This window comes from Gallinula chloropus (assembly GCF_964237585.1).
Source record: "Gallinula chloropus genome assembly, chromosome: 3".
In the NCBI taxonomy this organism is placed as follows: Eukaryota; Metazoa; Chordata; class Aves; order Gruiformes; family Rallidae; genus Gallinula; species Gallinula chloropus.
Window position 1 is genome coordinate 22,249,437 of NC_140087.1, and position 16,315 is coordinate 22,265,751.

Sequence of the window (16,315 nt, forward strand, 5' to 3'; positions counted from 1 at the left end):
TGAAGCTGTTCCTTTCTGGTTTTTGCTTTTTTTGTTCTTACATTCCCTTTCAGATCCATCACTTTCCCCACTAGAGCTCGTTTAAGCCATCAGGGGTTTAAATTCAGCCCTGGCAGAAGTCAGGGAGTAGGTTTCTGTGCCCACCTCCAGTGATACAAGGCTAACCTCGGGACCCACGCTCCCAGATGAGCCCAATGCCAGGCACAGGAAAGCCAAGCATGCTGATTTTCCCGTGCCCTCAGATTTTGCCTGCCAATCTACCAGCAAAGCCTCTCCAGGCTGCCAGTGGCGGCTGCCACAGTAAACAAAAAGCAAACTCAGCAAGGCTATGTCACCTGAGGAGCTGGCCTCTGGTCTCAGGAGCTTCTCTTGAAGTTCACCAGGAGATTTCCAGCCAAAAAGCTTCATGTTCCCTTTCCAGTAATGGCTGCTTTTTTCCAGTGCTGAGAGCAGAGTTCCCATAAAAAGTGTACTCTTGTTATTGTTATGGGACAGTAATGCTAATATTATAGTAGTACCCAGAGGTCTGGAACATAGTCCTACCACGTTGTATGCTGAACAAACATAGCCATGGGTTTTGGCCAAGGCATCAACTCTGCTATGGCAGCAATCACCACCACATGCCCGCAGAAGAGCAGGGTATACCAAGCAGGAGCAGACCCCCACAGCTGCTGGTTAGATGCCTTCAAAAACCCAACCTTGCATGACCTGAGGGTGGATTTTCACCCTCCTTTTCACAACCTAATGAAACCTGACAGAAGAAAAAATGTATAGGGTGCAGCATAAGATAGAGGGCAAGATAGGAAGGTCATCACAACCCTCACAGAAGAAGTAAGGAAATATCTGATCTGAGCACCACCACAGGCTAAATTGATTTGTTTTTTCAAAGGAAATATTGCAGTCACAAGATGGCCCTTCCAGAGAGATTTTAATGATTTATGGTAACCAATAACTGGCTTATGCTCTCTCCTGGGGTGCTGAGATCACCCTTTCACATCTAAAAGTACACACTCCCAGCTTTTGGCTCTCAGACATGTCTGCAAGCAAGATGGTGACAGGAAAGATGCCACCAGAGTGTGTCTGAAGGAAGCTTTCCATGGTTCAGACACATGATCTGCTGGAGACACTGGAGCACAGAGTTTGTTCATTTGTTTATGTCAAGAATCAAAAAGACCTCAACAAATGTCATTAGCTTTAACGTATTTAGTTAAACATTTAACCACATTAGCATGAGAAAACTGTAGTTACTGTGCCAGTTGGTTTGCTGGAGAAGCAATTACCAATTGATAGACGCTGTTTATCAGCACACTCTGAACACTACATGTTAACTGATGTAGCATTCCTCAAGCACAACTTCTGTCCTCATACTGCTGTTAACTATCTGTCCTGGGGTACCTGGAGGCTGTCCCCATGCTTCACCATCCCATGAGGTACTCTACAGGCGCACAATGTTTCACAGACCTTATTTCAAAGACTTTTAAAATGACGTTCATGGTTTCTGGACTGGATTCTCTGTTAGTTTAGATTGGCAACCCTGCATTGACTTCAGTGGAAGTCTGGTAATTTACACCAACTGCGAATTTGGATCTTTATTTCTTCTTCTTTTTATTTCTGAGGACAGACTGGTTTATTTTAAAAGCTGGCTGCTGACTAGAAATGTGTGAAATAACTTTTTTTGCTGCATAAATATTTTTAAACAGTATTTTCAAGGATTTTGCAATGAGTTACATGAAGCTGGCAAAGCTGTGGTACCCCCTTCATCCTGTGCAAACAGAATTATGTAAAGATCAGGCCTTTGGGACGTTAACATGTTCAAGCAAAAAAACATTTAAAAAGCAAGACTTTTTTCCAGAGACCCTTAACCTTTCCCCATCCTGACCCCTGGAGTGACATTCCACCATCCAGAGATATCACCTGATTTATCCTGACCACCCCCACTAGATTTTTTTTTAATACCCCAGGTAGAACCCACTGGCCAGTTCACTCCTTGCATTTGCCATCACCTCAATGAATAATTAATATCATGCTGTGAGTCCCTTGGTCTATAAAGCCTTCTCCAAATTCAATTAAATTTCTAAGAGTAGGCACGAGGCCATCTGAAAGTTGTTTTTCCCTTGAATTTAATAGGTTTTGGACTAGAAAGCTGGTCCTCTGGCCTGGTAGTTTTTCCCACATAAGGGAGGCCTTTCTTTTTCTTCATTCTTCAGAATTACCTCAAGATCCTCTTAGCAGTAAGCACTCACTTAGCCATACACCTCCCCAGAATATTTTATGTGATGGAGCTCTTCTAAACATGGACACAAATATTTATGACTGCACTGCAAATGGTTTCTGCATCCCTTTGAGCATTGTCTAAGGCCAAAATTCATATCCAAGGAATCAAGTTTAAAACCTTGACATGAAAAATCAGGTCTTGGCATCTGGTTCTCGAAGGAGGACTACACCCCTGCTAAGGCTGGAGGGATGCCTTGCCTTCTCCAGAGCTGCCACTTGCCCAGCTCCATGCATGTACCTCAGTATCTTCTCTCCCATCCAAGGCTTTCCTTCCCATCTCACCAGTGTTTTGGGGAAGGCAGTCCTAGTCTGTGCAATATCCAGTCTCTCTTGCTGATGAAGAAATTTGCCTCCTCACCTCTAATCACTCTTAAAACGGGCTCACATTTAGCTGTGCACTGGTGTCACCAAAGCAAAAAGATAACAGCTTGGACAACAGCAAGACAGACATGGACAGATACCTACAGGTATGCAGGATGTCTTTGATCCCTCCTTTGAGCTTGAACTCTTCCCTTCCTCATCCTCCAAAGGCAGTGGTGCAAGGCTGTATGTGGGTGGGCAAGAGCTGTGCAGCCGGCTTTTTGGGCATTATGGTATTGATGGCTCCTCCTGGAATTTGCTTCATTTGAGGACCTTCATGCCTTGCACTCTTGCACTCCCCATTTGATGGGAACTGATGCTGCTGCCTGACCCTTTCCAACCTGCCTCCCACCTGCCTGCTGCTCGGCCTCGTCTCGCTTTGCACTCCAAGCCCCATGGGACTGCTTCCCCAGCTGTGCACTGGCTCTTCACTCTTGCACTCCTGTCACAGACATGCATGCACACACACCAACACATCTTCCTCTGCAGGGATTTCTGCAGCTCTCTGCCCTCCCTCCTGCTCCCAGTTCAATGTTCCCAGCCTGGCAGCAAGGGCTGGCTCAGATGCAGAGAGCCCAGGGACATTCATCCACCTGAGCTGCTCCCTCCTGCTGAAGGTGGAGGGCAAGGCACAAGGGGCCAGGCAAGGAGAGCTTCCTCCTGAAGGCAGAGCTGAAATTTATAAGATGGCTGGAGTTCTGCCTTTAGATCTTTCCTGGCTCTGCTCCCAAGCAAATCATGTCAGTGAGAAGAGCTGGAGCACTGCTGGTTTCCCCCCCTTCTCCTCAGCCCTGGAAGACCTGCTCAGAGCTCAGCTCTCTGGCTTCTGAATCACGGCTGAGCTGCACACAGAGCTGGCCATCGCTCCCAGCCTCTGCTCTGCCCCTCCATGCGCCGCTTCTATGTATCACAGGTGTTGTGCATTTCCCTCGAAGGACTGAAAGGAGTTTTCAAGAGCTCCAAAATCACTCAAAGTTAATGGGAGCTGGGAGCCCAAAGCGCCCCTGAGGAGCTGCACTGCCCCAGCGCCACTCAAGCCCTGATGTGCACTGGAACCGGGATTCCTGAGTCACAGGATGCTTTTAAAAATGTGTTTCGCTCTCTCACACAAGCAGGAGCCAAGAGCTTGCGAGTTCTGGTCTTGCTTCTGCAATTAAACTGCTCTGAGGCTTTTAGGCAAGTCACAACCCTACTGAGCCTCTTTCACCATCTGTAAAACGGAGATAACAATATTTAACATCCTTCCAAAATAAATGTTAATAAGACTTCAGCAGCTTATGTCTGCATAGGGTCTTGAAGATACAAGGCGCTGGGAGAGCATTATGTGTTGTTGTTACTAATTGTGAATATCCTTCCCTTTAGTTTGTTGTCAATTATTATTAAAAGTGAGAATTTGTGATCCAATGTAATATTACTCTGAAAAGATTTAGTATCTTTCACAGCCTGTAAATAACTTGGTTGTATTTGTCTGATGCAGAGATGGTAATAGGAAACAGATTTCAAAAGTGGTGCAAAAAGGAATGTGTGGTTATTCTGACAATATAGTTTTCTTAAATTTAAACCTGATAAATCAGCTTTGGGCTCATATTTTCTCTGAGAAGACTATTTTTAAGTGAGGCAACATAAATGAATTCCGTAATTGGAACATAAACATTAGCACTATGTTTCTACCCTTCCGTTTGTACTAATGAATAAACAGACACATGTTGGGGCTTTAAACAACATTTGGCAATGAAGGAGAGGGAATTTGTTCACAAATTAATGAAGGAATCTGACGAAGGTCTTCCTGCCACCAACTTTTTGACCCCAAGAAGTGAAAAGCGACCCCGTGCACTGTAAGATGAGACAGTGTCACCGAGGGCACTGTGGCATATCAACTGTTTACCAAACATGAGATACCTATCTGAAGCCATCTAAAATTTGGCAAATGAAAGGTAATTGGAGTGAAAATGTTAGATCAACTGATCCCCCCAGCATGGGAAGTTACTCAGACACAGGAAAGCTCTGCTATGTTTCCTTCATCCTTTTTTTCACCTCAGAAAACATAGGACACTAGATATATCTGCTCAGGCTCTGCATCTCCAGCATGGATGTTGTTTTTCCTCTCCCATCTTGCTCATTCCAATGGATTCACACTACCATGGACTTCCCTCTAGTGGGAGCTAGCCCTAAAAATCCACCTTAATGTAGAGAGTGGAGTAGCTTTTGGTTGTCATGTCATGAAGTCAGTTTAGGAGATGCAGACACTTTCTCAGGGAAATGGGATTGCTGGTTTGGGTCTTCCTCTTAGGGATTTCCATCTCTGTCCCCTAACACCAAAGGTTTCCCAACCCTTCTGGATCATGATGTGTCAGCTGAAGGCTTGTTGATGCTGCTCTTCTATTCTTTTTTAGAGGAATGAGTAAGCACACGACCATGTCTGCAGAAAATGAAGCCTGGACTCTCTTCCATGGCTGAAGTTTCTTGTTTTCTCAAGCCACGTAACACCACTGTGTAGGTCCAGGTGTATGTATGGTTTTGTGTGGTTTTAATGTAGCTTCTTAGCTCCTTTAGATTTAAATCCATAATATTTTTCTAACATAATAGCAGTTTTGGAAGGGTCAGCGCTAATGAGTTATATTATAGTTGGTAGAGGCTCTCTGAGTATATGGATCTTGAATGGAATTTCAACTTCCGTGGAGCTAAAGCAGATAGGAATTTCTCAAAAGAACAGAAAGGAGTGAGAATGTTAGTCTTTTCCATATTTCTAAGCAGCCAGTTATTTTGGAATCTATTGCAGATGTATCCCGTTAACTGTCAAGTCACTTAGTAAACCCACCAAATTACTGCACGCTCACTCAATAAAAGTACTAGATACATAAAAAAGCAAGGAAGTTCTCAAGGTTTTTCTTAAACCTAACCAGGAAAAAAAAAATGTTGTTTGTTCTCTTTTTCTTCTTTCCTTTTTTTAACCAAGGAGTACAGCCAGGGAAAATGAATGTTAAAAAAAAAGAGCACAAAATGAGGGCTTACATTTCCAAACCTCGACATACCACATGTGCCTATAAAATACAGGAAATGGGTACAAATGTGAAGCTGCACAGAGGATTAGAGGCACATGAACACATTTAAAGCAGGTGGAAATAATGTCAGCTGGCGCTGTAATGCTAGGTTTGTACCAGGGGCAAAGAGTAGGTGGGGCCATACTGCTATTAACTTGCTCTTGATACAATTTTCTGAAAAGAAATCATAAGTAAAAACAATTTCTAGCATCCTTAAACAAATGTACAGATGTTAGTTGCATCTCTCTTCCCAGCGCTTTGAAGACAGGAAAGCCTCCAGGCCTTCAAGCTCAAATGCAAAGCCTTCCAAATCCAAAGAGCTACTTTGTCAACAAAAGGAGCCTTGGGGAACATCACTGAAGTGACTTTTTTTTTGTCAACTGGCATTACAGTATCATGCAAGGCCACCACATGACATCAAGCTATTGGGAAATCTGTGCCCTGGTGCTAAGTTCTCCACGGATAAACATGTCATGCATTAAAACAATAATGGGATGCAGGCAGGACAAGTAATAAAATGGCCTCTACTGCCCCCACAGACTCATCCCTGCAAGATCAGCACAAAAATTCCCCTATTAATTCTCAAGTAGGATGCTTTTGGATGCACTGTATCAGAAAGAGCTTGGCAGGGTCAGTGTAAGGCCTACTGAGAAACACAACTTTCGTCTCTCTTTGGATAGTTCTGCCAGCAGCAAGGGTAAAAGTAACTTTTTGTTACCTATGCCCAAGGTTACAATCTCCTCTCTGAAGGTACTGGGGTCAGCTGGAGCTGATAGGGCCCGGCAGTCTGGGGGAAAGGGCTCCAAGCTGGTGCTGAGGCACAGCACAGGATGGTCCCGACCCTGTCTGCATCCTCTGGGATACAAGTCGCTCTGTGTGCACAGTTGGTAAAGTTTACTGCATCCTGTGCCTCTCCTGCCAAACTCTCGCTCACAGTGAGGATCCAAATCAAAGGCTCTCCTGCCTCTACAGCCCTGCCTCCTCGTAGCAGCTTAGATTACACATTTTCCACGGGCTAGAGAACCAGCCATGTCCTACGGCTTAAAAGCAAAAACTGGAGGATCGACTGGGTCCAAAGAAATTTTTGTTTCCAAAAAAGACAAAATGTGAATGATTTCAGAGTCTGGAATCCCTTTGGTCGATGCCTTCCAAAAGCAACCCTAGCCCTGCATCCAAAATCTACTGAGGGAGAGAAAACAAGCAAACCTTTCCCACTTCTGAAGATATGGCATACTTGCTTCAGTGCCCATTAAATGAGATAGTAAGTTTTCCTCCTCTTTGCCAGGTTAAACTACAGATACTCCTTCCCATTCTCTTGTACTGTCTTCCAGAGCACAAATAAAGCACCATCTGGCCCTTCATTAACTCTATTTGATTTCTTTTGATCTCATGTAAACGATGAGAAAAAGATCTAAGACTCCCTTCTCCTCTTTAGACATGTGCATAACTCATATCAGTGTCAATGGGAGTTAAACATGCCTATGGAGAGGAAGAAATAGAAACCACTGTGTGTTTCGCTGTAGCATCTTTGCATTTGCAAAATGGGAAGAAAAATGGTCCAAAACCTAATTCCCAGACCACATTCCTTCAAGTATTTAAAGTGGACTTTAGAGAGGATGTAGAAATACCAGGATACAGGACACAGTAGGGTATTTGACGTTCTTACCCATAAAGCAAACCATCTCAGTTGTCATGAATTCAAGTGTCTGATGCTCAAAGGAAAAGAAAAAGTGTAAAATTTAAAACTCATTTTGAAGTTTTCCACACTTTATCTTATCTTTATATAGAAGATAAAAATTGCTATAAATGAAAGCCTGAGATCACAGAGCCTTCCAAAGCCCCTCTTTTATTTATTATCCCAAATAGCACTATCATTCCCCATCTGAAGGAAGCAAGGTCAGTTTTATCTTCTCTCACTGCTGGTCAAAGTTTGTAAGGGCAAAAGATGGTCTCTCTGTTTTGCATTGGCCAAAGAAAAAATGGATCCAGAGAGCTGGCAAGTGCTGGTTAATACCTCACACTTCCTAAGGCATGTGGAGAAGTTTGTGCCTATGTAACATCACTGGTGTTGAAAGCAGGGAAGCATGCACCCTCATGAGAACCAGAGATACATGGGCAAATCATGGTTAGGCAGAGAAGCAGGGATGCTGCATACCCCTTCACGTCCCCTGGAGTGAAGTGCTTGGTGCTAACCGAGGCTTTCACCTTGTCCTGCACCACACCCTGGCACTGAGGTTCCTTCCTTGCCCTGTTGTCTCAGCACCCCATCCCATCCCTGTCCCTTCCACCGGCAACCATCCCCTGGTGCTCATTTGGTGAGGCTTTTCATGGATCAAGTGATGGATTTGGGGATGTATGAGCATGGTGAGAAATTACCATGAGAAATTACAAGCCTGCTCAACAGCTCATCGGTCTAAACACAGAGCCGGTCTGCCCAGCTGAAGTCCTGTATATGCATGTGTGTGTATCTGTATATTTACACTAACACACATATACACACACGGCCTGTGTCAGCAGCCTGTCCCACCCAGGTGCTCCCAACCTGAGCACTGACCGCACAGCCCAGGCGCTGTTGCAGGCCCTGCGGGCGCTGAGCTGCCAGACCAGGACGAAAGAAAACGGTGGGAGAGGGGTTGGGGAGAGCAGAGCCCCCCCACCCCCGCCCTGCGCACCGGCGGTTGCGCGCGGCTCCACGGGCACGCAGCCGGGCATGGCCCCCGATCGCCGGGCTCTCAGCCGTTTCACTGCGCCGCTGCGGGCGGGCTTGTCCCGCCATCCGCGGGTGCGCAGCGTAGCGCCGGGGAGCCGGCTGGCCCTGCGGAGACCCGGCAGCGGGGAGTCGCGGGGAGCCGTGGGGAGCCGCGGGGAGCCGCGGGGAGCGGCGGGGAGCGTGGGGGAGGGAGCCGTGCCCTGCCAGACGGTCCGTTTCGTTTCTCCGGCGTTCAGTGCGGGCTCTGATCTGGTGCGCTAATCAATAACCATCCTTCAGTCTTTGAACACCAGGGGGCTGAGAGGACTTTTCAAGACAAATTCCTCGGGCGATGATGTATACTTCACACTTACTGTGCACTTTCCACTGAGAAAAGAGAGAGAAAGAGAAAGAAAGAAGAAAAAAAAAGGGGGGGGGGGAACCCCAAACAAAAGAAAAAATCGTATTTACCCACAGCAATCAGCGACTGAAAGAATCCCGGCCGCAGGGGGAGGTTCCAATCGAGAAATATATATATATATATATATATATATATATATATATATATGCATGTGCGTGCATGTATGTTTATGCACACATACAGATTTATATTATTATGCATATGTGTATGCATGTACACACAAGCTTCTTTTTTTTCTTTTTTCTCCGCTTTTTAAAAATTTATTTGTTTTTAAAAAGGCGCCAAGGGGCTTTCCACGTGCAAACCTTAAAGGCTTTAAAGCCCCGCTCCGCGACACGTAGCTGGAGTCCCCCCCAAGCACCTCGCCCTCGCCCCGCTCCCCGGGCAATTACAAGCAGAGCGCTCGCACAGTTTTTAATAACTGTTTCCCTTTCAGCACATCGAAAAAGCAATATATTTAAAAGATATATTATGTATGCAACACTTGATAGGGAGCTCGGGGGAAATGATCTCCTGGATGTTACTCTGAAAGTATTTTGGTCTGGCTGATTGCAGGGGGAATTTGATTTTGACGAGCCAAATCCCTTCTTTTAGGTGACAGGGGGTGAACCGGACCGTGTTCAGGGGCTCGGCCGGTACCCTCGCTGAAACGGGCGAGAGCAAGGGGCGGCGCGGGGAGCCGGCGTGCGTGGGCTGCGCGGCAGAGAAGCCTGTTTGATGGCTCCTTCCAAAATCTCTGCCCAGATGGAGCTCAGCTTTCTCCTCCATAAGTGCTTTCTACCTCGAAACCCTACCGTCCTGCCTCTTTTTCCAAAGCCTCCCCGTAAAGGCGCTCGCCCGCCGCTGTCGGGGTGTCCCGGCTGGGCGTCGGGGCTCGACGGCCCCGTTCCCTCGAGGAGTCCCCCCAAAAGCGGGCAAGCCAGAGCTGAGGGAGCGCGGCTGCGGATGGTGTTGATGCCCCGTCACAAATGCGGGACTGCGGGGATCCCCGGGGACATCCCGCGGTACGCGGTATCCCATCACCGTCCCCCGGAGTGGATCCCCGCCGCCAACATGGGGCTCGCCTGGGCTGCAGGCGGTGTTTGCGGCGAAAAAAGTAATAAATAAAAGGCAAAAAGAGAGTGTCTGAGTCCCCGGGTGCCTGGGTTTGCGCTCCCCCGCGAAAGAGGGACGAGCGCGGGACTGATCCGAAAATCCAGACGTGAGGCTCCGAGGCGAAGCCTTCGGGCTCCCAGCGCCGCGTTCAGCTGCTGGGGTAAAACCCAGTCGGCGAAGGTGCGTCTCAGTCAGCGAGACATTTCAATTCCCCCCGCATATAAACACAGGAACGGCCTTTCAAGAAATTCAGACAACTTTGTAAAACACCATCCACTCACACGTTCACACCGAGAAGAGCAGTAAAAGGGTATGAGTGTAGGGTCTGGATTTTATATTTTCCTGTCCTCCGGGGTCTGGTTTTAGACGGAGGGAATTGCTTTTTATTTTAGGGATTTTTTTCTTCTTCTTCTTCTTTTTCTGTGTGGGGAAAGATTAACCTTTCGAGCCGAGAAATACAGGTGCTCCCAGGAATTTAACCTCCCCCACACCCCGCACACATCTAGGCGAGAACCGCAGAGCCCCGTTCCGCGGGACAGCGAAAGGGAGATTACAACGTTGAAAGCTAAAACAAAGGACTCTCGTATTTCCCATTGAACAGCACCGGGCTAGTCATGGCAGGGGAAAAGCCAAGTCCTTAGCAAGTGAGGGAAGCAGGAAGAAAGCCAGCTCAAGGCGGAGAGGCAGGGACTTTCGTTCAGAAATTGATCTGCTCTTTGGAACAGGAAAAATTGACTCTTCCCTTCACATCTGCCCGATTATTTCGGTTTATTTATAGCTGACGGGGATATATCATCTTTTCTTTCCCCCTCCCTGGAAACGGGAAAAGCACTGGTAGCTCTCTCGCCTTACGGGATAACTTTTCCGCCGCTGAGAACCGGCGCTGCTTTGCGAGACCCGGCGGCGGCCGGTCGGGGCTGGGGGCGGCGCCGCGTCCCTCCTGCCCCGGCCAGCTCCGCCGCGGCCGGGCGCTGCTCCCGCCGCCTGCCCAGCAGCACCGCCGGCCCGCTGCACCCCCTTCCTCCCCCCAAACAAAGCCTTAGTGCGCCTTGCAAGCCAGGGTCGCGTTCCGGGGGGAAGCTCCGCTAGGCGTGGAAGAGGAGGCCCGATCCTTGCAGGCAGGCTCGTGTGATGTTCAGAGGAAGTCTTAACTAAGCAGGGACTGTAAGGTCAGCTTCTACAGCAGACTAAGGGCCGTAGAGTCCTTAAGTAACCTCGCATTTAAAAAAATAATAATAATAGAAAGAAATAATAATAAAAAAGCCTCCTTTGGCATGGTTCAGTAATAAAACAATCGAAAAAACTAAACCTCTCCCGCTCGGACGCTCCAAGAAGCTACTTTGCAATTAGCTTCAAAACCCCCCTGTGACTTAATGACCTAATTTGTGAGGTATAAATTCAATGTCTTCTTCCTTTCTTTTCTACTTTTTTCCCACGGACCTACGGGGAAATAGACTTTTTTTTTCTTTTTTTCTTCTTTTTTTTTAATATACTAAAACTCTGACTGCGACACTTTGCTGCGCAGTATTCAAAGAACGGAAAATACTCGCCTGGGTACCCTTGGCTTTGTAAATAACCGCTTTGCCAATAGATGGCATAGTGTCCTTTCCATTGTGAGGAAGCTCCGCTTCCCCGTTTATTTACCTTGCTTGTTTGTTTTGCTCGCAGCAATTTTATTTATTTATTTTTCCCCGTATAAACGTCTCTTCACATTTCCTTCCTCGGAGTACAGAAAACATAGGTACCTTAAAAAAGGTATATTGCAAAAATTAAAATTACAGATGTAATACATACTGTGAAACCTATAAAAACGCGTTTACAATGGTTACGTAAAAAAAAGAAATTTATAACTTTCATATGTACCTTACTCGTGCAATATGCAACTGCCATATGTTTCCTAGTTCCATAATTCAGTTTTTCCTGGACAGCTGGAGCAGGTAGTACTTCTTAAAGTACATTTCGTGTAATATGAGAACTAGCCCTGACTAAAGACCGAAGGTTGCCATAAAAAGACACAAGCCTTGCGTAAAAAATGTTGTTTAACTACACATCATTTCTTACAACGGTATGAAATAAATGTTGCCGTGGACCCACGTTATGATAAAACGGGGATATGCCGTATCTTTTTACCGCTGAAATCCCGGCCTCGCAAACATAAATATTTCCAATTAGTGATTCTACCCTAAACTATAGTGATTTAGGGCTACCTAATTTAATTTAATTCCATACATGTTTTCATATTTTTCTTGAGACAATAGTGAAAATATGACTTAAATTTATAGGAAAGCAATAAAAAAGGCAAAGCCAGAGGTTTCTTCAACCCTCATTTAGCGTTTACAAACGTTTATTTTGCGACTGCAGTAATGAAAAGGGTATTTTTTAAAATCGTTTGTCCGAAACGAACAATAAATGTAAGTGGGACCGTCGTATTAAAGGCTGGAGATTTCCTTAAAAATTATTCATACTCGCGGCTGCGTAATTCAGATCAAGGTAGTCACTTAAGCTCTATAAAACGCGAACACCAGAATATTTCTGAGTTTAACACTGGTGCCTTTAAACCGTGTTTTCAATTATTTAATGCAGTTCTTCGGCATTTTCACCCGTCCAGAAAGCCGGTCGGTTGGCTGAACTTTTATTTCCGTACCCTGATCTTGTTTATACTCCGCAGCAGGAGGGCGAATATTTTTTTTTATTTCCCCCACCCCCACCCCCGCAGTTTTAAAACGAGACCTGAGGCTGCGGGGGCACCGGCCGGTAAAGACGTCTGGGCCGAGGGGCTCGGAGGAGCGTGCGGGAAAAGGCCGGTAGCCGCCGCGCTGGGGGTGACGCGTGCCTACCGGCGGCCCCGGGCAGCGCGGCCGCGGGCACAGGGCTCCGGCCCCCACCCGTTCGCCACCTCGGTGCGCGGCCGCCCCGGCGCAGCGCGGTGTTGAAACGAAAAGCAAACGTTGTCACGCCGCACCGATAAGCCCTCCTCCCCACTCCACTCGAGGCGGCTTTTAGAGGGCCGTCGTTGCGCCTCTGCGGCCGCGCTCCTGGCAGGTTGGGCTTGGCTTCGGGGCGACCGGCGACGGCCGCAGCGAGGCTCCCTGCGGTCCAGGTTAGCTCTGGGTCACCGCAGGCGACAAACGGCTTCGTGAGAGGTGAGGGCGGAGTGATTGCCCTCGCCTCCCCTGCACGGTTCCCATTTCCCGGCTCCTGAGCTGGGAGCACCGACCCGCATGCTACATCCGCCCTGATCCTAGAGCCTGGGGCAGGATCGGCTTCGGCACCCCCCTTGTTTTGGAAGTCGAGTCCGAGCCCGGGGAATCTCAGGTGTCGGGGAAGTCGGACCCTCTCCCTCCCGTCCCAGCCTGGCCGCGGAGCTAAGCCCGTCGGGCGGGTGCACGGCACCGTGTCTCTGGGACAGGCCCCAGGACGAGCACCGGGGGCTGAGCCCAGGGTCTCCGGGATTCCGCGGGCCTGGGCCCGGCGAGGCGCTGGGTAAGCCGGGGTGTCCCGCACCCCTCGCTGTGAACCGCGCTCGTTACGCGCCCAAGAAAGGCGGCGCACACAAGCGGGCCAGGGTCGGGGCCCCACTCATCCGAAGCCGAAAGAGAATCCCGCCGCCGCTCTAGACGGCCGTTTCTGCCAACTCCCCGATGCCACCTCCCCCACCGGGCTGCAGGCCCTTGGAAGCAGCGAGAGCAGCCTGCCCGGAGGGTCCCCGGTAGAGCGGGGCGGGCAGGCTGTAATACCCCGTCGCGGCCATGGGGGCTGAAGGGGGCTTTCCTGCCTCTTTTAAATTCGAGCCGCTCTTCTCTGAAGCCTGGTTTGAAGACGATCTGTATCTAGGGGAGAGTGGCTCCGAGCTCGCCGCACACCCTGTTAAAGGAAAGTTGGAACCGCTAATTCGCCCCCAACAGCCCCAGTCGTCATGCAACCGCGGAGAGCAAGGGAGACGAAGGGGCGAAGAGAGAGACCTTGGGGGTGCACAGAAACAGGGTTTGCGTGCGATTTGCTCACCGGCGTCAATAATTCTTCTCCAGTTGATAATATTTGTCTGATTACCCCCCGACAGCTACCTGCTGTCACTCGTACATTCGACGATTTCTTAGGGTGAAGCGATTAGGTTCACCGGGAATGGGGGGGGGGGGGGGGGGGTGGGGGGTGGGGGGGGTGGGGGCGAGGGAGAGCGGGAAGCAGATAATGATATAAATGCATTTTCCTTAGTGATCGCTCCTGTGGTTCCATTCAGGGAAGTTACAGAAAACGGTGTCTTTAAAGATGCAGTCGATATTGTACTCTATTTACATCCCGGTCTAACGTTCGAAAGATTTGCAGAAATCACACTACGAGTGGCAAAACATGGTCATAACCATGCCCTAAATGTCACTCAAGACTTTCGAAGGAAGCGCAGGAAAATATCTTTCTGGTGGAAAACAGTTTAAACCTCTTTTTTTTTGGGTTTTTTTTTTTTCTTCCCCCTCTCAGGAAGTCTAAATATGCGATTCTCCTACATCAAATAAGTAGCGCCTCACCCAACTGCCTAAAAACCCGGACTGCATTTTAAAGTCCGGAAATAAAAGTAACCCCAGAAAGGTGTTTTGAATATATGTATTATTCCATTAGAGATTCTTCTCTCTTTCATCATCCCATAAAAAAATTAATCCGACAGACATATGGATCACAGGTTGTTCGATAAATTTAAATCCACCCAGTTACTTTAAAAAGGCAAGAAATAAAAACACAACGCGACACAGATCAAACTACAGAAAGCTGGCAAGGAGGGAAAAAACCCAACACAACAACAAGCACCCACCCTCCCGAAAAAAAATAATCCGGGCGATTTGTCCATCAGCCGTAGGACGGGCACGCTGCGCGCACCCCGCGGTGCGGCGCGGAGCGGCGCGGAGCAAGGGGTCAGGGTCTCCTCCGGGGGAGAGCGAAGCGGCCGGCTCTAGGGGGAGGGAAAGGAACAAAAACTGGGCAGGACCAGCGATCCCGTGCCCAGAGGCTTCTCCGAGACCCCCCCCCTCCCCTCCCCCGGCACCCCCGCCGCTTCGGCTCCGTCCTCGCCTGTGCGCCGAAGCCGCGCTTCCCCGGTGCTGCGCCGCGGAGAGCCCGGCGGAGGCGGGGGGCAGCTCGCCTCCCGGCAGGTCCCGGCGGCCGCTCGGGGCCCGCTCTCCCCGCCCGCGCCGCTCTCCGCCAGAAGCGCAGCCTCAGCCTAAAGTCCCCCGCGCCCCCCGCAGCTCGTACGCTGGGCCCCGCCGCCGCGGAGCGCACCCTCCTCCGCGCACCCCCGGGCGGCTGCGGCGGGGGTCGGTACCTGCTCCCGCGGGCCCCGCCGGGGCCGTCGCACCGGTGGCGGTGGCGCGGGTGGCCCGGCGGCCGCGGGCGGCGGGAGCGTGGAGGGGCCGCGGAAGGTGCCATCGGAGATGGGCGGGCGGGGAGGCTGCCGGAGCGCCCTCGGACAGACAGATAACATCCATTTCCTTCCTTCCTCTCCCTATCGATCTCATCCCCACCGCGATGGCGTTTAAACTCCTGCAAGATCCTCTAGCTTAGCACGTTTCGACCACTCTCGCACATCTGATTTCCTTCAGATTCAATCACGGCTGCAACAGGCAGAACAGACAGACTTTAGACCACGGAACAGTTAATATGTCCCAGATTTAACGTAAAGATAAACTAACTCCACAGCACTGTTCGTCGGTGACAGGCATTAGGCATTTTCTGCTCTCTTATCGATTCAGAGCGACAGCCACTGCAAGGGAATTTTTTTCCTAGTGATGAATTTTTCTCAGACAAATTGCCATCTCTTCCAACGTGGTGAGAGTTAACGCTCCTGCGGTGGTTTCTTTATAGTTGGTTTTTTTTTTTTCCCCTTTCCCCTTTAATCAATTATCTCTCTGTCACGTACCTTTAGTTTCACGCCTGGAAAGCACTTCTACAATTTTAACGCTGATAACCTTACTTGAAAGGGTAATTTATCTCTAGGGCGTGCTTATTAATCGGTCCCTTCCTCAATGACGAAGCAACTCTTGAAATTAGGGATAAATTTGCATTTTCGATCGGATAGGTACAATGCGATAGTGGAAACGGTTACGTCTCCTAAATGGCAGCTATTTCCTTTTTAGATTACGATCAGAAATCTCAGCTGTGCCACTCGACGGCCCGAGCAGGACCTCCGAGGCTGCAACACAGATGAACCACGCCACGAATTTCTCTCTCTCTCTCTCTCTCTCTTGCACGAAACGGCGAAGCGAAGTTGAGATCCTATTCCCCGAAAACGTGACATTTGCCCTATGACTTTTTTTTTAAGGAAGGAAGATTTCTATTCTGTTTCCCTCAACGGACCACGTCACCCCATTTAGTTCTGCGGATAATAATAATAATAATAATAATAATAATAATAATAAAATTACCTTCCAACAAGAGGAAAACAAAACCAAA